The sequence below is a fragment of the Pseudophryne corroboree genome, chromosome 4, assembly GCF_028390025.1.
Source record: "Pseudophryne corroboree isolate aPseCor3 chromosome 4, aPseCor3.hap2, whole genome shotgun sequence".
Lineage (NCBI taxonomy): Eukaryota > Metazoa > Chordata > Amphibia > Anura > Myobatrachidae > Pseudophryne > Pseudophryne corroboree.
In genome coordinates, this window is record NC_086447.1 from 529,251,371 (window position 1) to 529,273,764 (window position 22,394).

The 22,394-nt window shown below is 43.7% G+C and overlaps 2 long non-coding RNA genes across 2 annotated transcripts; both read right to left on the reverse strand.

The window, feature by feature from the left end:
• Positions 1-2,887: 2,887 nt before the first annotated feature.
• LOC134911581 (uncharacterized) lies at positions 2,888-3,823 on the reverse strand. Its single transcript, XR_010176695.1, has 2 exons — positions 3,458-3,823; positions 2,888-3,301 (listed from the first exon to the last, which is right to left on the reverse strand). It is a non-coding gene; the product is annotated as an uncharacterized LOC134911581 (long non-coding RNA).
• A 150-nt stretch (positions 3,824-3,973) lies between these two features.
• Positions 3,974-20,326, reverse strand: LOC134911582 (uncharacterized). Its single transcript, XR_010176696.1, has 3 exons — positions 20,265-20,326; positions 7,706-7,851; positions 3,974-4,721 (listed from the first exon to the last, which is right to left on the reverse strand). It is a non-coding gene; the product is annotated as an uncharacterized LOC134911582 (long non-coding RNA).
• Positions 20,327-22,394: the final 2,068 nt, after the last annotated feature.

Consider the following 22,394-nt stretch of genomic DNA (forward strand, 5'->3'; position numbering starts at 1 on the left):
AGTAATATTATTATTATCTCTTGTTATAAATGTAACCAGATCGGATTAAAGCAGGGGCGACTAGGGGCATGGTGTGATGTATTGATTCATAGCAAATTGCGCCACCATACCCCTTGCTTGCCCACTTCATCTGAGAAGTGGTGGTGGTGGCTAGTGCATTGTGGGAGTGTTGCCCACATTCCAAGGTTGATTAGTGCAGTGAAGACCAAGGTTGATTTGTGCAGTGACACCAAGGCTGATTTGTGCAGTGAAGACCAAGGCTGATTAATGCAGTGAACAAAACGGCACAGACACCTTTTCCTCCTCATGTAAGTAGCTATATCATAGATAGATAGATAGATAGATAGATAGATAGATAGATAGATAGATAGATAGAAATAGGTCCACAATCACTTCTTTATGCAGTCACTTTAATGCCATACCAAAAGCTTGATTTATCAACCTGTAACAATAAGAAATCATTATAGCTACATTTTAACGAGTTTTCTGGGGCAGCTGAGTGATACTCTGTCCCCTGGTGACACTGACTGACAGCCATAAGAGGACTTCCACATCAGTGGCCAGGCCTAGTCCCGTTGGAATTAAATTTGTGAACCCAGTTCTGTCAGGAAGTAAAGCTATCCTTAGCGTTACTGTTCTCCAATACCCACTGGTGCTATTTGTCAGTTGAGTGTATAATATTAACAGAAAAACATTGTGCGCCATATTTACCTATCACTGACATTGGCCAGTTTCAAACTGGATCAAAATATATTTTGTTAGGCTTAATTAGCTATACTTGCAGCAACTCCAATAGCGAATGAGAGAGAATAATACAGTGGTTGGTCACAGAATTGGAATATTTAAAATGTGACCTCAGAACAAGGATCTTATTAATACTAAACTACTTGTGAATTTTAATAAGAGAAAATCCCAGCAAAAATGTATTGGTCCAAAGCAAAATAAAGTGTTTTCAATTTGGAACAAACAGTTCTAGTGAATAGGACAAGTTCATTCCACCATCTACTGCAGTTGCAGAATACTATTACAAACAAACATAGCCAGATTAAGGGGGGGATGCAGGGCATACTGTACCCCGGGTTCCCCTCTGTCAGGGACCCCCTGGCCATAGAACACTGACATCACTAGCTTTCTCTCTCATGCAGCAGCAGAACCAGCAGCCAGAATGCGAGTAGGATAGTATGCAGTGCAGGCAGAGACACAGGAGTATCAGGTTTCATGAACTATCGATGGAGCTTCCAAACCAAAGGAGAGATAGGAGGTTGGATAGAGCTGTAAGTGACACAGGGTGCAATCCCTGTGTCACTTACAGCTCTCTTCACACCTGTTGTCTGAATCCTGTGTAACTTGTTATCTAATGAGGGTCTAGAGAGAGAGAGAGAGAGAGAGTGAGAGACACACACACACACACACACACACACAAACACACAGTCCTCTTGAGTCCTGCCCCACTGTGTAAGTAGTACAGAGGCTGCTGCTATTTTTGCATGTGACAAGACAAATTATAGATTTAAATTTTCAATGTGTATTTTAAGGTTGTTTAAGTTGTCTTTGTTGCACTACAAGAGCATTTTACAAAATAGTTGTCTTTCAATTAGGTGTTTAGTTTAAATCTAATATACACCATTGGGCTAAATTTAATATACACAATCCATACATCCAAACATGGGCTAAATTTAATATACACAATCCATACATTCCAGGAGGGACAAAATGCTGTCTACCTGGACTTACTCTTAAATTATAATTGCAATCACCTGTGTTGGAAACACCTTTCTTATCAATTACATAGTTCAACACAGGTGACTACAATCATTTATTAAGAGGGAAGTCCATGTAAAGAGCATCTTGTCCCTCCTGGAATGGGTCATGTTGGGAGGTAAGCACAATCTTCTGCAGGCTTGGACTGGCCCACAGGGGTACAGGGGAGGCCACCGGTGGGCCCCACTGCCTGGGGCCCCACCTCCTGCTCTAAGGATCAGGTTCCAGACTGTGCACATGAATTATACATTGTTACCTTATACTGGACTATGGTGTATTTTCTACAGGGCATTGCAGTTATTATAATCTGGTACATTATCATGCATGCAGCAACCGAATTTACTGTATATATTTATGAATGGGCCCAGATGTTGCACTCTCTAATGTTTACCCAAACCAATGAGGTGGCAGGCCACACCCCCTCTGCAAACTGGCCACACCCCTAAACATGGGCCTCTACCACTGCATTCCCCCGGTGGGCCCTACATGTCCCAGTCCGACACTGATCTTATGGCATCCACACACTGAGCGATTCACAAACGATGCAATATCGTTTGCGATTTCCCTTGAACTTTCCCCGGGGGCAGCCCTTTACTCACGATTTTAGAAAATAGTGTTTTTTAACAAACGATTTATCATACAATCTCTAAAGACATTTACAGATATTGGCAGATCTTGACTGCAGCAGGTAAGATCAGAGGATAGATTATACGAGCTGCGGGGACGCGCATCGGATTGTTATCGTTAGAAGAGAACATACGATTTGCACTTTTGGGAATGATAAATCGTTATAATTTATTGTTTTCGTCCAAATTGACAGTAAAATCGTTCAGTGTGTGGGTACCTTTATATACAGGCGGGCGCAGTTGGGGGAGGAACATGTACAGTTTGAGCAGCAGCCGATCATTGTGCTGCAGGCGTGGAGTGCTGGGGTGTCGGACATTAGGGGGTGCCTGTGCGCACCAGTCATCCCTTGCGTACGCCTATGGTAGCAAGTAACTATTCAGTTATAAGTGAAAGACATCTATCAATGCAGAGTAAAGGGATTAGGTGCAGTATATGGTACTGGACACACACATACATTTTCAATAGTAAAGTAACATTTTTTGTTATTACACTTAAGATGTTTCAGCTTCAGACTACATAACTTTTATTCTATCTGGAAGAACATATTCCCTAAATATGTATTTTGTTAGTTTCAAATTGAATAAACTTCTTTTGTAAAGGATATTTCATTTGTGATTTATAACAAAACCACACAGCAGAACGTATTTCTGCATCTCTCTGCTTGGAACACAGAAAACCATTGTGGATTCAGGAGAAACACCATGCAGGACTGGTTTTAATGGAAAAATCATGATGTTGACTCTTATTTTCTCCTTGTTTCATGTTTGATGTTGCAGCCTCTTGAGAGAATGTCTAAAGCTGTAATAAAAAGGCAGCTTATGAGCAGAAAACCGTGCAAGTCAATGTTTTTTATCTTTCATGTTGTGCACAGGACGATGTTCTTATTCTGTGTGGCTTTTTTTGAACTTGTTCTCTGTATAAAAAATAGTGTGATTTCAAAAATGATGAAAACCATTGACAGTAACATTGTTTCCACTATGTATCTTTACTAACTGTATTCTTGTGGACTATTCCCTGTACCAAATCCCAGAGGATTAGATAAACCATTAAAATCAACACTCTGACTCACCTGTGTTATAGCACCATGTTGTATTGATTCACATAGGATTGTTGTACAGTAGCTGGATAGTATTTAGTCTTCAGCATCAGTGCTTTCACATTTTATGTAAAGTGGGCATTTTACAGTTTGCCTATTCTCTATTTTGACATCTTTGCATCACTAGGGGCATGGTGGGATGTATTGATTCATAGCGAATTGCACCACCATACCCCTTGCCTGCCCACTTCATCTGAGAAGTGGTGGTGGAGGCTAGTGCATTGTAGGAGTGTTACCCACATTCCAAGGCTGATTAGTGCAGTGAAGACCAAGGCTGATTAGTGCAGTGAAGACCAAGGCTGATTAGTGCAGTGAAGACCAAGGCTGATTAGTGCAGTGAAGACCAAGGCTGATTAGTGCAGTAAAGACCAAAGTTGATTAGTGCAGTGAAGACCAATATTGATTTGTGCAGTGAAGACCAAGGCTGATTAATGCAGTGAAGACTAAGGCTGATTAGTGCAGTGAAGACCAAGGCTGATTAGTGCAGTGAAGACCAAGGTTGATTAATGCAGTGAAGACCAAGGCTGATTAGTGCAGTGAAGACCAAGGCTGATTAGTGCAGTGAAGATCAAGGCTGATTAGTGCAGTGAAGACCAAGGTTGATTAGTGCAGTGAAGACCAAGGCTGATTAATGCAGTGAAGACCAAGGCTGATTAATGCAGTGAAGACCAAGGCTGATTAGTGCAGTGAAGACCAAGGCTGATTAGTGCAGTGAAGACCAAGGCTGATTAATGCAGTGAAGACCAAGGCTGATTAGTGCAGTGAAGACCAAGGCTGATTAGTGCAGTGAAGACCCAGGTTGATTAGTGCAGTGAAGACCAAGGCTGATTAATGCAGTGAAGACCAAGGCTGATTAGTGCAGTGAAGACCAAGGCTGATTAGTGTAGTGAAGACCAAGGCTGATTAATGCAGTGAAGACCAAGGCTGATTAGTGCAGTGAAGACCAAGGCTGATTAATGCAGTGAAGACCAAGGCTGATTAGTGCAGTGAAGACCAAGGCTGATTAGTGCAGTGAAGACCAAGGCTGATTAGTGCAGTGAAGACCAAGGTTGATCAGTGCAGTGAAGACCAAGGCTGATTAGTGCAGTGAAGACCAAGGCTGATTAATGCAGTGAAGAAAACGGCACACACACCTTTTCCTCCTCATGTAAGTAGTTATATCATAGGTAGAAATAGGTCCACAATCACGTCTTTATGCAGTCACTTTAATGCCATACCAAAAAGTTGATTTATCAACCTGTAACAATAATAAATCATTATAGCTACATTTTAACGAATTTTCTGGGGCAGCTGAGTGATACTCTGTCCCCTGGTGACACTGACTGACAGCCATAAGAGGACTTCCACATCAGTGGCCAGGTCTAGTCCCTTTTGCTGGCTCAAACATACTCATTGCACTAGTAGCCAGTGGCACTTTCAAGAAAATATTATGAATTAAAAAAAAATAAGGTCAAATATTTATTTTTAATAGTAAATCTTTTTTCTGCTGTTACTGTCATGAGATGGCGCTAGTGATAGTGTGATAGTAGGAAAGCTGGTGTTGTTAAACAGACACGGGGAAGCAACGACTAGAGGTAGCCAGAGAACCCGCCAGTTTGATACACTGAAGAGCAACATATAGCAATAGTGCACAGATAGGGAAATAGTATTGTTATAAACAGAAGCTTGCATCTTATATTTATTAATACAATCAGGCTAATCAAAGGATTAAAACACATTAGAAAATTGCATCTTCTTAAATGTCCAGATACACAGAAAACCATTTTAAATGGTAAAAAATGTACAGTATCATAAGGAATATATTACTATATATTACTAGCAACACACACTAACAAAACCAAAGCACTCAAATTAACTAATATGCAGAATGCTAAATCTTAAGTAATCCTTCTATAAGTAATAATAATAATATTAATAATATTAATAAACAACATAGGGGGGTATTCAATTAGTGCAAATCCATTTTTGGCAGGTGAAAATGGCCGGATATCGCGATTAATGACCGGTAGTCATTATCGCAGTATCCTATTACAGGCTGAAATGGACCCGTGATCGTACGAAAACAAATGGGATCCGGGAGAAGTCCCTGATCCCATGTGTTATTGCGGCTCCCGCAGCCTGGTTATTGTGGATTATTGGGTACCTGAGGCACCCGAAGCATAATGTGCAGTAGAGGGACCAGATGCTTTACAGCCTTTTTGTATTACTTAATATTAAATAAAGACAAGAATAAACAAAAACAGGGACATATGATCTAATTACTGGAGATTTATAGTGATGATGATTGTAATAATAGTTAAATCCCAGCTAAAAATGAATATTTTACCAATGTATAATGTTGCCAGAATTTTTATATATTAGTGTCCTGTATATAATTTGTTGTATGTTTTAGTTATAATATGTAGACTATGAAAACAATAGAAGCATGCTGTTGTTGTATTTAACATGCAGAGTAACAATAGGGTTGTCCTCTAGCCAAGTTCTTACTCGTATTATAACTGGCCCTACAGTACTTCCCTGTCATGGTATACAGATGTGTCAACTGCTTTAGGAAGAAATACTAAAACATCAAACCGACATGAAAAGTAGTAAAATCAGGGCATTTAGAATGGAGCCTGCAAGTTGTACTTGTAAAATGAGCCCTGCGATTCTGAAAGTCTTGCAAATTAGCACAACAGTATAGTAAACATCAATGATACGCACATGTCTAAGATTTCCTGTCTAGCTGTGACACATTAGCTGTACTTACTGTTATGAAGAGGCGTAATTGAGAAACAAGAGGATACAAATTTAGAAGAACAGGAAGTTTCTATAGCCAACATTATTCTGTCCTAAATGCATCCTGCGTGATCTTTTTATACATTAATATGCCTTTACTTAGATCATAGCAGTACCTACAGTACAGTACATTGTTAGCTGTGTGACTACAGTAATGAGATCATCACCTGAATAGCAATTTTTCTTTTCTTATCAACATTCAATCATGAATTTGACCTATTCACAGATTTTTGCGCTAATTCTTCTTCCAGAGTTATTCAATATTCTGTCCCAGATTTTTCATGTGGGGATGACAAAACTGGACATGATAAAGTCTTTCATCATGAAATCATATCTGATCCTGTTCTATTATGCAATGCAATTATTGAATTTAGTGTATAACAGATTGTTGTGCAAGATCACAGAGTGCTGCCAATATTTCCTACCACATGTTAATTAATTCCAACAAAAGTCAGTCATTATTGTAGTAAGGCAGGAAATAGAGTATTACAATATTTAAATCCAGAACACTGTGTACAGTGATTTCAGGAACATAAGTCCTACACTACTCTGTGATTTACAACTTGTCTAAGTACTTCCTAAGGTTCTGTTGTGTGACCTGCAGGCTGCAGCTTCTGTTACGTGGAAAATGTGGATGATAGACTTCCCTGGGACAGATGCTTTTTGCAGAAGTTGTCCAAGCACCAGTGCACAGATTATTACCACAGAGAACGGAACTCACAGGGAATGCCATTTCCAAGAGCCACGCCCTCATTTTCAAACACTGAGGGCATGGAGTACAGGTCTAGTGGGTGACAGTAAGTGTGTGGGGAAAGGTTTGGTGGTAATGGGGTGAGTGTCTGTGGGGCAGATGTTGTGGGTGAGAGTGTAACCCCCTTTACCCGCGGCCACGCCCCCTTTTCGGGTTTGTACCGATTTTTCAGTGTAAAATGTTGGAGGGTATGTAAGTCTGTAGTCAGGTCTGGACACAGCAACCCTCTTCCCCCCTTCAAAATTCACCACATCACAATATCCTCCATTATACACCTTAGTGTGTTCCTTCCTAGCACCAGCAAACTGCTTAACTTCAAATTAGCGCCCATGCATATACTGTATATATATATATATATATATATATGCAGCAAAAAATATCCGGCACTCCAGAATCAATGTGTAAATGCCAGGGTGCCCTCCTAATAGTAATGCAGAGGAGGTATCCTTCCCCACCTGTGGCTCAGGTGTTTGCAGCGAAGGAAATAAGGCGGCACTCCATGGACTTATGCAAAAAGGTTATTTGTATTTAAAACATGGTGACATCAAAATAGCATCGTGTCAATCAAAACAAAACAAAAACAAAAAACAGGTATCTTACGACGTTTCAAGGCATGGCAGCCTTTTCATCAGGTAAGTAACCCTAGTGCTGTGAGGAAGAAAAAGAACCAAACCAACGAAAGAAACACTCACCTGTTAAGTAGCGTGGAGTGCAGGAGAGAGGTGTTCCCGGCGTCTGTGTCCGGGACTTCCGGGAGGGTCACGTGAGCGGCTCCCCTGTGACGTGTTGCGTTGCTAAGCAACGTACACAAACTGTGGCAGGCGCCGGGAAAGCCTGTCTGTGATAAAAGAACAAACACAGTGAATAGAGGCATGTGTTTACATGCCATGCCCAGCAGAGGTAGTGCTATAGAGTGAAGCGTGGCAAATGTGAAAGGAATTAAAAAAGGGATTAAAAAGTTATTAACAACAGCTGCACTGAAACAATAGTGTGCAATTGTGGATGACTTGGTGTTAACATAAAGAAGGCATATTGTTACACAACATTTTGTATATAAGGTAATCATTAAACCATAATAGCATTTGATATTAAATACATGCACATTGCGATATACATGGTGATCATTAAAACCATATTGACCATTACACACTAAGCCCTTACGGTTATTGATCACAGGGCCAGGATAACGGGAGGGGGGTGGGGGAGGTGGAGGGGTGGGGTAGTGAGGAGGTGGTTAGAAAGAACAAAGGAAGGTGACCGAAAAGGAACGAAAAAGGGGGGAAAGAAAAAGGGGGGGGGGGAGTTAGTTAAAGGTAAAGGGGGGGAAGGTTGGGGGGGGGGGGGGAGGAAAAAAAGGGAACAAAATTAAAACAGGAACCTCTATTCTATAGGTTATAAAAATATTGACTGTAGCATAATATGCTGTCTCTGTTGTAAGAAGACATTCCAGGTGAATTTTTCATTTTGTCCTTTAGGGGACAATGCATCCAGTAGGAAGATCCATTTAGCTTCACACTTGGATAGGGCCCGTTGTCGGTCACCACCTCTCTGGGGTGCTGGAATGTGGTCAATTATTTTATATCTGAGGCTAGATAGCGGGTGGCCACATAATTTGAAATGGCGTGCCACTGGTTGGTCAACTGGTTTGCCATCCAGAGATGCTTTTATAGCAGATCGATGAAGCGCCATTCTGTCTCGTAGGTTTCTGATGGTTTGTCCTACATAAAGCATGCCACATGGGCAAATGATGATGTAAACAATGTATGACGTGGTGCATGTGAGCACATGGCGGATTTTGTATTTATGACCTGTGTGTGGATTATGGAATTCATGACCAGTTTCTAGATATTTACATGTGGTACAGGATGCACACTTGTAGCATCCAGGTTTTTTCAACTGTGTATGCGAAGCATTAGCTGTATTCTTTGGGACCATGTTGGTTTTAACAAGAATGTCTCTGATGTTAGGTCCTCTTTTATAGCTAGGCATCAGTGTGGTATTCTTGAAGCAAGGGAGGTCCTTGTCACCTGAGACAATAGGCCACAATCCTTTTGTGGCACGTGGGATGACCCTGCTAGCAGTGGTATATTGCGTCACAAATGGAATTCGTGATCCTAGTTGTTTTTGAGGCACGCTATACAATAGCTCTTCTCTGGGGATTTGCAGGACTTCATCCCTGGTTTTCATTAATTCGCGGAGTTTATAGCCCCTATTGGCAAACTTATGAATCATCTGATCAAGTGCAGTAGCCAGGGTAGTTTTGTCGCTGGAAATGCGGGCTGCCCTAAGCATTTGGGACCTTGGCAATCCTCGTATCAATGCGGGAGGGTGGCAACTACTGTGGTGGAGCAAAGTGTTGCGATCGGTGGGTTTTGAAAACAGTCTGGTATGAAGCTGGTTATCTATAATCTCTATGGTTACATCTAAATAATTAATGGTATTGTGGCTGATTTGATAAGTGAATTTGATAGGGGAGTTCTGTAAATTATATATATAAAATGCGAAAGCCCTCACTCACTGAGTGACTAATCACTAATTCTCTTACTTCCCAATATGTTCGGAAAATGGAATTTAACATAAGTATTCTTCAGGTGGGAAATAGGTAAAATACGTAATTAGAATTTTAATAAACCTCCCCTATGGGGATGAAATGGGGGTTGACATAATGATGTCATTACTGATGGGTGGCTTGCGTTGCATTAAAGATAAAGCCCAAACAGACAATCGGATCAAAATTTGGATTGCACCTCCAGTGTGTAGAATTTAATAAACTACAAAAATGGTCCTGTCACTTTTTACCGTATCTGCTGCAGGTGCTCCTCAGGTAATGCCAAGAACCATGGATTAATATTTATTTACATCAAGATCTCTCAAATTGACATCTCTGTAGATTCACCAAATTTCTAACACTCATGTATATGTACAACCAGGAAAATCAGATATTCCCGTGTGAAGAACAGGTAGAACAGAACAGCTAGTGTATATATATATTATATATATATATATTGTTTTGGTTATCTTTTACATTTGGTTTTATTGTGTCCCATCCTTCCATGCATATGTATTTACCCTGCTGTTTTGTGTGCTCTTCTATGTCAATATGTGCCCATTTATGGCCCTCATTCCGAGTTGTTCACTCACTAGCTGCTTTTAGCAGCATTGCACACGCTAGGCCGCCGCCCTCTGGAAGTGTATCTTAGCTTAGCAGAACTGCGAACGAAAGATTAGCAGAACTGCTACTAAATAATTTGCTGCAGTTTCTGAGTAGCTCCAGACCTACTCCTAGACTGCGATCACCTCATTCAGTTTAGTTCCTGGTTTGACGTCACAAACACGCCATGCATTCGGCCAGCCACTCCCCCGTTTCTCCAGCCACTCCTGCGTTTTTACCTGGCACGCCTGCGTTTTTTTAGCACACTCCCTGAAAACGGCCAGTTTCCGCCCAGAAACACCCAATTCCTGTCAACCACAATACGATCACTTGAGCGTTGAAAAAACGTCGCTCGAGCTTGTGTAAATTCTACAAAGTTTTGTGTGAAAGTACTTAGCGCATGCGCGCTGCGTACCATGTGCATGCGCATTTTTGGCATTTTTTCAGCGCTTTTGGTACACACACTGTTTTCTTCACAGCACAGAACATGTTTACATTTGCCCATTCAAATTGCATGTACAATGTTGGCTCTGTTATCAGATATGAGAAATCCAGAAGACAGCTTTAGTGGAGGGAGCCATTTGAGTACTGTATAACATTACCAAGTTTATGCAACAATTTTACACCAATGTGTGTCTTTGTGAAGCCAGCAATACATAAAGTTGCTTGTCTGTCAATGATTTGGTGTTGTGTGCTTGTACTATTGTGCTGACAAGATGTGATCGCATTAACCGGCCCGCGCACATCGGTACTTGTGCATGCACACTAGGCCTAAAAACAGCATTGTATTAGCGGGTCTTACTGAATAAGGTCCAAACTTCGATATGTCTGTGATGCTTCTATATAATCCCTTCAATCTGACACCAGTTTAAGATCTATTTCTTAAGATAAATTCACTCACATACAGTAGTATATGGACTGCAACTATCTTGTTGGGGAGAATGTATGGAACCCAGAAGATGTTGTCACTGTTGCTATAGAATAGATGCTAGATTTCTAGATAATACATGCAAGTTGTTCTGGGAAAGTGGCTGTAAGTGGCCAGTCTTTCTGTGGTAATGCTTGATCCCCAGATGCTTGCCTAAAGAAGCATTCTCTCCATTTACGTGAAAGCATGTATAGCAACACTCATTTGGAATGCAAATTTATCTTTGGTTATGGATCAAAGGGTTGACAGTCAGAAGGTCGACAATGTCTAGGTCGACACCAAATTGTCGACATGCCAAATGTCGACATCGAATGATCAACAAGCAAAATGTTGGTATAGTCAAAAGGTCAACATGATCAACATGACACAGAACGGTCGACACATGAAAATGTTGACATGAGTTTTTGATGGTTTTTGTTGTCAAAATTTCCCTTCCAGCTTGTGGACACCAATTAGTGCACCGTGTCTCCTCACATGGTGAGTGAATTCAGACAAGGTTCTCAATTGTAGTCCATGTGGATGGTAAAGTATGAAAAAGGGATAAATATGAAAAAAAATCCAAAAAAACTCATATCAACCATATGTTGTGTTGACCATTTGAACCTATTGACCTTTTGATCATGTCGACCATATGCATGTAGACCATTTAGTGTCGACCTATTCAGTGCTGGTGCAAGGTCTCTCTGCCCCCTTTGCAAAACTTCAGCCTAGCGCTTCCTAACCTGCAAACTCTACCATCACCACCTCCTGAAGGAGAGATGCAGGTGTCCACTAGGTGGGCTGGAGTGAACTGCATCATTAAACATACTGTATACAGAGAAAAGGGACAACACTCTAGTAGTGCCAGTATTCTGAATGCCCAATCTAGCTGCCAGGGAGAAGTTTTGGAAGTTCAAAGTAGTGGATATAGAGGATCAGGGACTCAGGAAGGGATCGGTGACTCTGGAAAGTGGGCAGGGACTTACTGATGACAGACCAGAGGAAGACATGGCAGTGGGAAGTAGGCAAGTCACTTAGGCCCCATTGTGCCATAGGCGGCCGTATGTACTGCCTTGTCCATAATCCTGCCAGCCATGGGGCAAGCAGATTCACCTTTCCGGTAAAATGCTATGGTGGAAGATTGAGTTGGATACCTACATTTATTTAAAGAGCACGTCTAGGGCAGGAACCATCCGCAATACTATTGTTGTTGGTTTGCCTTGGTGGGATGCGCTGATTGGGGGCCATCCTTTGGCGGCTCTGCCTCAACCCACGACAGAAATAGAAATAGGCTACAACGAATTGTACGGGTAGCGGAAAAAATCATAGGGACAAATCTTCCGGCAGTCGAGGATATCTATTTGGCAAGGGATATGAAGCGGGCAGGGAGGATCATTGATGACCATTCCCACCCTGCTCATGACCTATTCTGGGTGCTGCCGTCTGGCTGTCACAACTGAGGGCCTGAGCTGACGGGAGGCAGCCTCAGTTGTAGGGGCTGAGATGTAACGGAACCTGGGAGGTTGTATCAGACCCCTAGACATGTAAGTAACATGTAGAAGAAATGCCCGAAGGCGTGAACACGACAACCAGGGTAAAAGTCAATGATGTTTATTTATGACAAACTCCGTAACACAGCAGCAGTAAAAGAAAACATAAAAATCAGCAGAGGATAAATACAGTTCCTGGGTTCTACAGGGTGGCAAGGGCCACAGGGCTCTGGTAGTGTGAGATAGTTCTTATAATCTTCTAGTTGGAAAGTCCTTACCAGGCCCGACTGTAGCAATGGAGATAGCCCAGGATCGTACCAGCTGGTGTTCCAGGAAAAGCTGGGCTGCTGTGGATAAAACGGCTGCTGTGGGTACTGGCTGGAACCAGACTGATGTTGGCACGGAGTGGATACTGGCTGGAACCAGTTAAATGATAAATGTAGCTTGAGAGCGATGAAATATGAAGTGATGTTTGGAGCTTGAGAGCGGTGAAATAATAATGCCGGTGATAAATGATAATCTGTAGAAAAGGGTACCGGCACTTTAAGAAGAGCTGATCTCTGCTGGAAGCTGATTGCTGTAAGCAGGTGGATCTATAGCTGGAAGCAGATGAATCCAAATGGATAGGAGAGTCAGGCTACACCGCAGGTGGAATGCTGGTGCGGGTCTCTTTAGTGGAGGTTTGGAGATAGGAACTGGAACCTGGAAAACAACCACAGGAGAGAGACAAACTGGAACAAGGTTTGACAACCAAAGCACTGACGCCTTCCTTGCTCAGGCACAGAATACTTATACCTGCAGCAAGGAAGGGATTGGCTAGGCAATTATGCAGATTAACATTGCAAACAGTAGATTGGTGGAAATGAACAGATGACAGAATCCAAGATGGCTGCGCCCATGCAGACACTTGGAGGGAAGTTTGGTTTGTAATCCATGTGGGAATTAAAACAGTAATGGCGGCGCCGGCCACAGGAGACAGGAGACGCCAGACTGATAAGTGCACATTTAACCACGCGGGCACAGCGGAGGCCGCGGCTGACGTAATCACCACTCTGACACTCTGCATGCAGAAACTCAGGAACAGCGGCGGAGGCCGCGGGAGACGCCATTCCGGATGTTACAGGCGTTGCGGTGACCGCGTCTCAGAGTGACAGGAGAGGAGGCAGGAATGTGGACATCAGTATGACAGATGGGATCTGGTCCTGGAACGCTGAGCCAGCCTTAGAAGGCATCTGAAGGGTAAGTAATGGCGTCCAGATACCCGGATCGTGACAGCACCCCCCCCTTTAGGAGTGGCCCCAGGACACTTCTTTGGCTTTTGAGGAAACTTGGAATGGAATCTCCGGACCAAGGCAGGAGCATGGACATCAGAAGCATTGGTCCATGAGCGTTCCTCAGGGCCGTAACCCTTCCAGTCAATAAGATACTGTAGTTGACCGTAACGGTGACGTGAGTCCAGGATCTTGGCCACTTCATACTCAACGCCTCATTGAGTTTGGACTTTCGGAGTTGGAGGAAGTGAGGAATGAAACCGATTCAGGATCAGCGGTTTCAACAGGGAAACATGGAATGTCCTGGGTATTTTTAAGAAGGGAGGTAACTGAAGTCTGTAAGCAACAGGATTGATGACTTGCTCAATTTTGAAAGGACCAATGTAGCGAGGTGCAAACTTCATACTGGGAACTCTTAACCTCAAATTCTTCGTGGATAACCATACCCGATCACCCACCTTGAGAGCAGGAACCGCTCTACGCTTCTTGTCCGCAAACTTCTTATACCTGAACGATGCCTTGAGCAGAGCTGCTCGTACACTCTTCCAGTTGTTTGCAAACTGATGCAAGGTGATATCCACTGCTGAAACAGAAGTTGCTGGGAGCGGTTGGAATTCAGGGACTTTAGGGTGGAATCCAAAGTTGGTGAAGAATGGTGTTGAAGAAGATGAGGAATGATACTGATTGTTATGACAGAACTCGGCCCAGGGAAGTAATTGAACCCAGTCATCTTGAGAGGAAGACACATAGATGCGGAGGAAGGCCTCCAAGTCCTGATTCACCCTCTCAGTTTGACCATTGGTCTGAGGATGGTAAGCCGTGGAAAACTTTAGTTTGACTTGGAGGACTTGACATAAACTTCGCCAGAATTTGGCTGTGAATTGAACTCCTCGATCTGAGATAATTTCTTCAGGCAGACCGTGGAGTCGGAAGATCTCTTGTATGAACACTTGAGCCAACTTGGAAGCTGACGGAAGACCGGTGAGAGGAATGAAGTGTGCCATCTTGGTGAACCGGTCAACTACCACCCAGATGGTATTGAACTTGTTGCACATAGGTAAGTCTGTAATGAAATCCATCGACAAATGGGTCCATGGTCGACGGGGAACGGATAGTGGAACCAGTTGCCCCGCAGGCGACTGGCGGGATACTTTATGTTGGGCACACTTTGGGCAAGATGCAATAAACTCCATGACGTCCTTTCTCAGAGTTGGCCACCAATAGGACCTAGAGATAAACTCCAGGGTTTTTTGGATACCTGTATGTCCGGCAAAACGGGAAGCATGGGCCCAATGCATGAGCTTCTTCCTCAGTACCGGCTTCACAAAACTTTTCCCTAGTGGGGGCGTAGAGTCCATCCCTACCGTGGAGAATGCCAACGGATTGATAATAGGATGCTTGTCTGAAGACTCTGACTCATTTTCTTGCTCCCATGAGCGGGAAAGGGCATCGGCCTTGCGATTCTGAGAGCCCGGACACAACTGGAGTTTAAAGTCGAACCTGGAAAAGAAAAGTGCCCATCTGGCCTGACGAGGGTTGAGACATTGTGCGCCTTTCAGATATAAAAGGTTCTTGTGGTCTGTAAGTATGGTGATTGAATGAGAAGCTCCCTCCAACAGATATCTCCACTCCTCTAGAGCGAGCTTGATGGCTAGCAACTCCTGGTCGCCAATGGCATAGTTGCGCTCCGCTGGGGAGAACTTCCGGGAGAAGAAACTGCAAGGATGTAAATGGCCATCTTTAGCCCTCTAAGATAACACCGCTCCTACTCCAACGGAGGAGGCATCCACCTCTAAGATGAAAGGAGAGTCGATGTCGGGCTGTTTCAGAACTGGTGCAGAGATGAACCGTTGTTTTAAGAGATGAAAAGCTTGCGTAGCTTCTTCAGACCACTTGGACGGGTTAGCACCCTTCTTAGTTAAAGCAGTAATAGGCGCCACAATGGTGGAAAAGTCTCGTATAAACTTTCTGTAATAATTGGCGAACCCTAAGAACCTCTGGACCCCTTTGAGGGTTAAGGGTATCGGCCAATTCTGGATTGCTTGTAGTTTCTCAGGATCCATCTCTAGTCCGGAACCGGACACAATGTAACCTAGAAACGGAATGGACTTGACTTCAAAGACGCATTTCTCTAATTTGCAATAGAGATGATTGACACGGAGACGGGACAGAACCTCTTTTACCCAAAAACGATGTTCCTCTAAATTGTTGGCAAAAATGAGGATATCATCTAGATAGACCACGACATGACGGTATAAAATGTCTCTGAAGATCTCATTGACAAAATGCTGGAAGACAGCTGGAGCATTGCTCAATCCGAAGGGCATGATGAGGTACTCATAATGTCCGTCACGGGTGTTAAAGGCGGTCTTCCACTCGTCACCCTCACGGATCCGGATGAGATTGTATGCACCTCTCAAGTCCAGCTTTGTGAAGATAGTAGCTCCGCTAACTCTATCAAAGAGCTCAGTAATCAGGGGTAGTGGATAGCGGTTCTTGATGGTAATGTCGTTCAGACCTCTGTAGTCAATGCACGGCCGCAGACCACCATCTTTTTTCTTTACGAAAAAGAAGCCTGCGCCGGCTGGAGAAGAGGAAGGTCGAATGAACCCTTTTGCTAGGTTCTCTTTAATGTATTCCTCCATAGAATGCGTCTCAGGCAGAGACAACGGGTAAGTTCGGCCTCGAGGTGGAACCTTCCCTGGAACGAGATCAATCGGGCAGTCCCATTCTCTATGAGGAGGAAGGATATCAGCAGAAGCCTTACTGAACACATCCGTGAAATCTTGATAGGGATGAGGTGGAACATCAGACGACCTGGGGGAGGAAGAACAGACAGGCAATACTTTAAACAAACATGTCTCAGCACAGGAGGGACCCCATGCCAGAATCTGCGTAGTCGTCCAATCAATAGATGGATTGTGAAGACGGAGCCATGGAAGGCCCAGGACCACAGGATGTGTGGCCCTTGGAATCACTAAAAAAGAAATAAATTCGGAATGAAGAACTCCCACTCTCAGACGAACTGGTAGAGTCCTTAGGGAAATAACTGCATCAAAAATCTTGCTGCCATCCACGGCAGTTAAGGAGATGGACGAAGGAAGTCTCTCGGTGGGTAGGGACCACCGTTTAACATAGGCTTCGGTAATAAAGTTCCCAGCTGCTCCGGAATCAAGGAGGGCAATGACGTTCCGATAACGTTGAGCAATTTGGAGCGACACTGGGAGATTACAATCATGAGGAGATGGAGAGGAGATCATTACTCCTAGCCGGCCCTCTCCTGGGCGAGCTAGGGTTTGGAGTTTTCCCGTACGTTCGGGACAGGCATTGATGGTGTGAGACGGAGCTGCACAGTAAAGACAAAGAGACTCAGAGAGACGTCTTCGGCGCTCAGCAGGAGTTAAACGGGAACGGCCAATTTGCATGGGCTCGTCTTTAGATGGTGACAGTTGGCGAGGAGGAGGAGCAGAAGATTTTGGAGCAGATGATCTTCCACGCTCAGTTGCTCTCTCTCTGAAACGTAAATCAACTTTCGTGCAGAGTGAGATTAGCTCATCTAACTTGGAAGGTAAGTCTCTGGTAGCTAACTCATCTTTAATACGCTCAGATAAGCCATGCCAGAATGCAGCATACAGGGCCTCGTCGTTCCATGCCAGTTCGGATGCCAGGATCTGGAACTGTATAAGATATTGTCCTACAGTACGTGATCCCTGGCGTAAACGGAGAATCTCAGATGAAGCTGAAGTTACCCGGCCTGGCTCGTCGAAGATACGCCTGAATGTTGACACGAATGCAGTGTAGGAGGATAGCAGGGTGTCGGACCTTTCCCATAACGGTGATGCCCAATCAAGGGCTGAGCCACTGAGAAGAGAGATAATGTAGGCAATTTTTGTACGGTCACTGGGAAAATTGCCAGGTTGTAGCTCAAACTGAATCTCACACTGGTTGAGAAATCCCCTGCAGAATCTTGGAGATCCGTCAAATTTTGCTGGCGTTGGAAGATGAAGACGTGGAGCAGAAATGGGTAAGGTGGGTGGGGTCATAGCTGGAGTCACTGTGGTTGACGCACCGGACGCGTCTGATCCACGGAGGGTTGTCTGAATCCCATCCAGCCGAGTAGAGAGATCCTGGAGACAGCGGATGATGTGGCCCTGTGCAGCCTCCTGATGTTCAAGTCGGGCTGCCAGTTCTTGCATCGGCCTGGCCGCTTGATCCTGGTCTCCGGCTGGATTCATATGGTCAGTGCTTACTGTCACAACTGAGGGCCTGAGCTGACGGGAGGCAGCCTCAGTTGTAGGGGCTGAGATGTAACGGAACCTGGGAGGTTGTATCAGACCCCTAGACATGTAAGTAACATGTAGAAGAAATGCCCGAAGGCGTGAACACGACAACCAGGGTAAAAGTCAATGATGTTTATTTATGACAAACTCCGTAACACAGCAGCAGTAAAAGAAAACATAAAAATCAGCAGAGGATAAATACAGTTCCTGGGTTCTACAGGGTGGCAAGGGCCACAGGGCTCTGGTAGTGTGAGATAGTTCTTATAATCTTCTAGTTGGAAAGTCCTTACCAGGCCCGACTGTGGCAATGGAGATAGCCCAGGATCGTACCAGCTGGTGTTCCAGGAAAAGCTGGGCTGCTGTGGATAAAAAAGCTGCTGTGGGTACTGGCTGGAACCAGACTGATGTTGGCACGGAGTGGATACTGGCTGGAACCAGTTAAATGATAAATGTAGCTTGAGAGCGATGAAATATGAAGTGATGTTTGGAGCTTGAGAGCGGTGAAATAATAATGCCGGTGATAAATGATAATCTGTAGAAAAGGGTACCGGCACTTTAAGAAGAGCTGATCTCTGCTGGAAGCTGATTGCTGTAAGCAGGTGGATCTATAGCTGGAAGCAGATGAATCCAAATGGATAGGAGAGTCAGGCTACACCGCAGGTGGAATGCTGGTGCGGGTCTCTTTAGTGGAGGTTTGGAGATAGGAACTGGAACCTGGAAAACAACCACAGGAGAGAGACAAACTGGAACAAGGTTTGACAACCAAAGCACTGACGCCTTCCTTGCTCAGGCACAGAATACTTATACCTGCAGCAAGGAAGGGATTGGCTAGGCAATTATGCAGATTAACATTGCAAACAGTAGATTGGTGGAAATGAACAGATGACAGAATCCAAGATGGCTGCGCCCATGCAGACACTTGGAGGGAAGTTTGGTTTGTAATCCATGTGGGAATTAAAACAGTAATGGCGGCGCCGGCCACAGGAGACAGGAGACGCCAGACTGATAAGTGCACATTTAACCACGCGGGCACAGCGGAGGCCGCGGCTGACGTAATCACCACTCTGACACTCTGCATGCAGAAACTCAGGAACAGCGGCGGAGGCCGCGGGAGACGCCATTCCGGATGTTACAGGCGTTGCGGTGACCGCGTCTCAGAGTGACAGGAGAGGAGGCAGGAATGTGGACATCAGTATGACAGATGGGATCTGGTCCTGGAACGCTGAGCCAGCCTTAGAAGGCATCTGAAGGGTAAGTAATGGCGTCCAGATACCCGGATCGTGACACTGGCAGATTGGTATAGCTTGTGGTGTATGAGAACTGCTAGACACAGAAACTGTTTTTTACCTCAGGCAACTAACTTGGTTAATTCGGCAATCTCTAAGTCATATTCTCATATTTGTTCAGTACTCAAGCTATCCGTCATGTGTTCTTCTTTACTTTATGTTTCTTGTGGTATGTCATATACTGTCTGGGAGCTGTAGCTATCGGAAACAAATTCTTTATGTATTATGTACTGACACACTTGGCAATAAACTGATTCTATATCACCACACAGTTTCTGATTTATTTTCAATGAACAGCTGGCCTTTTTAACTTAAATTTGCAAATACAGTTGAGTGGTATAGTATTTTATATATATATATATATATATATATATATATATATATATCCAGCAATAGAGATGGCACTCAGAGACTTGTAGCAGTGAAAAAAGACATCTGTATTGGATGTTGATACATCAAACGTTTTCGGAGCTACTGCCCCGTCCTCAGGACAACATCTACAGCAGTAGATATTGTCCTGAGGACGGGGCAGTAGCTCCGAAAACGTTTGATGTATCAACATCCAATACAGATGTCTTTTTTCACTGCTACAAGTCTCTGAGTGCCATCTCTATTGCTGGATATTCATTTGTTTGGAAGGGCACCTGAGCAGTTGGGATCTTTTACATTGAGTGCCGGCATACTGTGGATGGGTATATATATATATATATATATATATATCCAAAATGAGGCGGCACTCAGAGATTTGTTGAAAAGCAAACAGGTGTGTATTCAAATCATCACATCACATCAACGTTTCGGGGAACAAATCCCCCTCATGAGGATGAACAAACAGTGCAGAAAGTGAAATATATAGACAAACTCACCCAAGAAGACTTCCCACTGCACATCACCGCAGTCCCAGCATCCCTGGCTCCGCCTCCCTCACTTCCGGGTATGTCACTTCCTGCAGAAGTGGCAAAACGGGTCCCTGGCTGGTAACCACGGTGATGCTGTAAACAAAACAGAGGATCATCAATGGGACCAATAATCAGCACTCCGTGACAGAAATTTCCAAGACATTATGTCTTATTCTATATTATAATTCATCAAAAAAGCTTATTTAGAGTAAGACCCACTCTGGGGATAGAAAGTGCATCTAGTGCTTTTGGAAGCCACCTGGCTTAACATTAAAGGTGCATAAAGTAAACATCAGGTAAAATTTATAAAGTGGATCTGTGTAAAGTGTATTAAAAGCGCTGATTCATATCCACATGAAAATTCCTCCTTAGTGCATTACCAAATTACATAAAAAGCACTTAGTGACATAAAGTTAAAAAAGAGAGAACATATAAACATTACACAGATGTACTGACAAGGCATAAAAACAATAAAACTGCACCTCTTTTTGTAAAAAAACAGCAGTACATTTAGTAACAGCACCACTTAGTGTGAAAACTTGTTCAATATAACTTAGCAGTCATTACTTTCAGATTGATAAACATACATTTTCGCCGTTTAAAGGAAGTGGCAAAGGCCCAGTGTCTCATTCAGCCCTTTTGGTCGTAGAGTATCCAATCTATGGATCCACCTAGATTCTAATTGGAGTAATTTTTTGGCTCTGTTACCCCCCCCCCCCCCCCCCCCGTATGGATTCAGGCACGTGATCTATAATGCGATATTTTAAAGTGGCCATATTATGTTTCCATAACGCAAAATGCCGTGCCACTGGTTGTTCACTGTTACCCGTTTCTATGGCAGCACGAATGGCCTGCCGGTGCTGTGCCATACGGACTTGAAACTGGCACTCCGTCTTGCCCACATAATATAGCCCACATGGGCAGATGATCACATAGACCACAAACTTGGAGTGACAGGATAAAGGCCAATTAATTGTGTATTTTTTAGCCGAGTGAGGGTGCAGAATAACATCACTAGCTGACATATATGTGCATGTAGTGCACCCTATACACTTGAAACAGCCATTGCCACGACTTAAAAAGTGTTTGGGGGCTTGATTTTTAAATTTACTCAGGTCTGTTTTTACGACCTCGTCTTTAATGTTTCTTCCCCGTCTGTAGCTGGGCATAATGGCTGTATCCTTCAGCATTTTTAACTCAGGGTCAGAGGTAATTACGGGCCACAGGGCTTTTGCCTTTTTGCTGGTGTACCTACTTTTAGTGTCGTAAGTATTAACCCATGGTATTTTCTCCCGTGTCTTTCTACAAGACTCTTTGAGTATCAAATATGTTCTCTCTTGTGTCATGGCCTTAATTCTGGCTGTTTTTAGTAGGGCCGCTGGATACCCTCTGGCCAGGAATTTATTTTCCATAATATCCAATTGTTTTTTCAGATTGGATGCCTCACTTGTGATTCTACATACTCTCAGAAACTGGGAGTATGGTAGACCTTTAATCAAGGGAGTGGGGTGGAAACTGTCATGCCGCAGGATCATATTCCGATCCATGGGCTTGACATACAGATCCGTCATGATTTTGCCATCTTTTAATGAAATCGTCATATCTAGGAAATTCACATGTGTATAACTACAATTATAATATTATAATAAAGAATAAGACATAATGTCTTGGAAATTTCTGTCACGGAGTGCTGATTATTGGTCCCATTGATGATCCTCTGTTTTGTTTACAGCATCACCGTGGTTACCAGCCAGGGACCCGTTTTGTCACTTCCGCAGGAAGTGACATTCCCGGAAGTGAGGGAGGCGGAGCCAGGGATGCTGGGACTGCGGTGATGTGCAGTGGGAAGTCTCCTTGGGTGAGTTTGTCTATATATTTCACTTTCTGCACTGTTTGTTCATCCTGATGAAGGGGATTTGTTCCCCCGAAACGTTGATGTGATGTGATGATTTGAATACACACCTGTTTGCTTTTCAACAAATCTCTGAGTGCCGCCTCATTTTGGATCTACATATGGGGGTTGCCAAACCCAGATGGAGGGCACCAGAGTAAGCAAGCCCTAGGGGGCATCCAGAGTGCCGGTGTTACACTGTATGG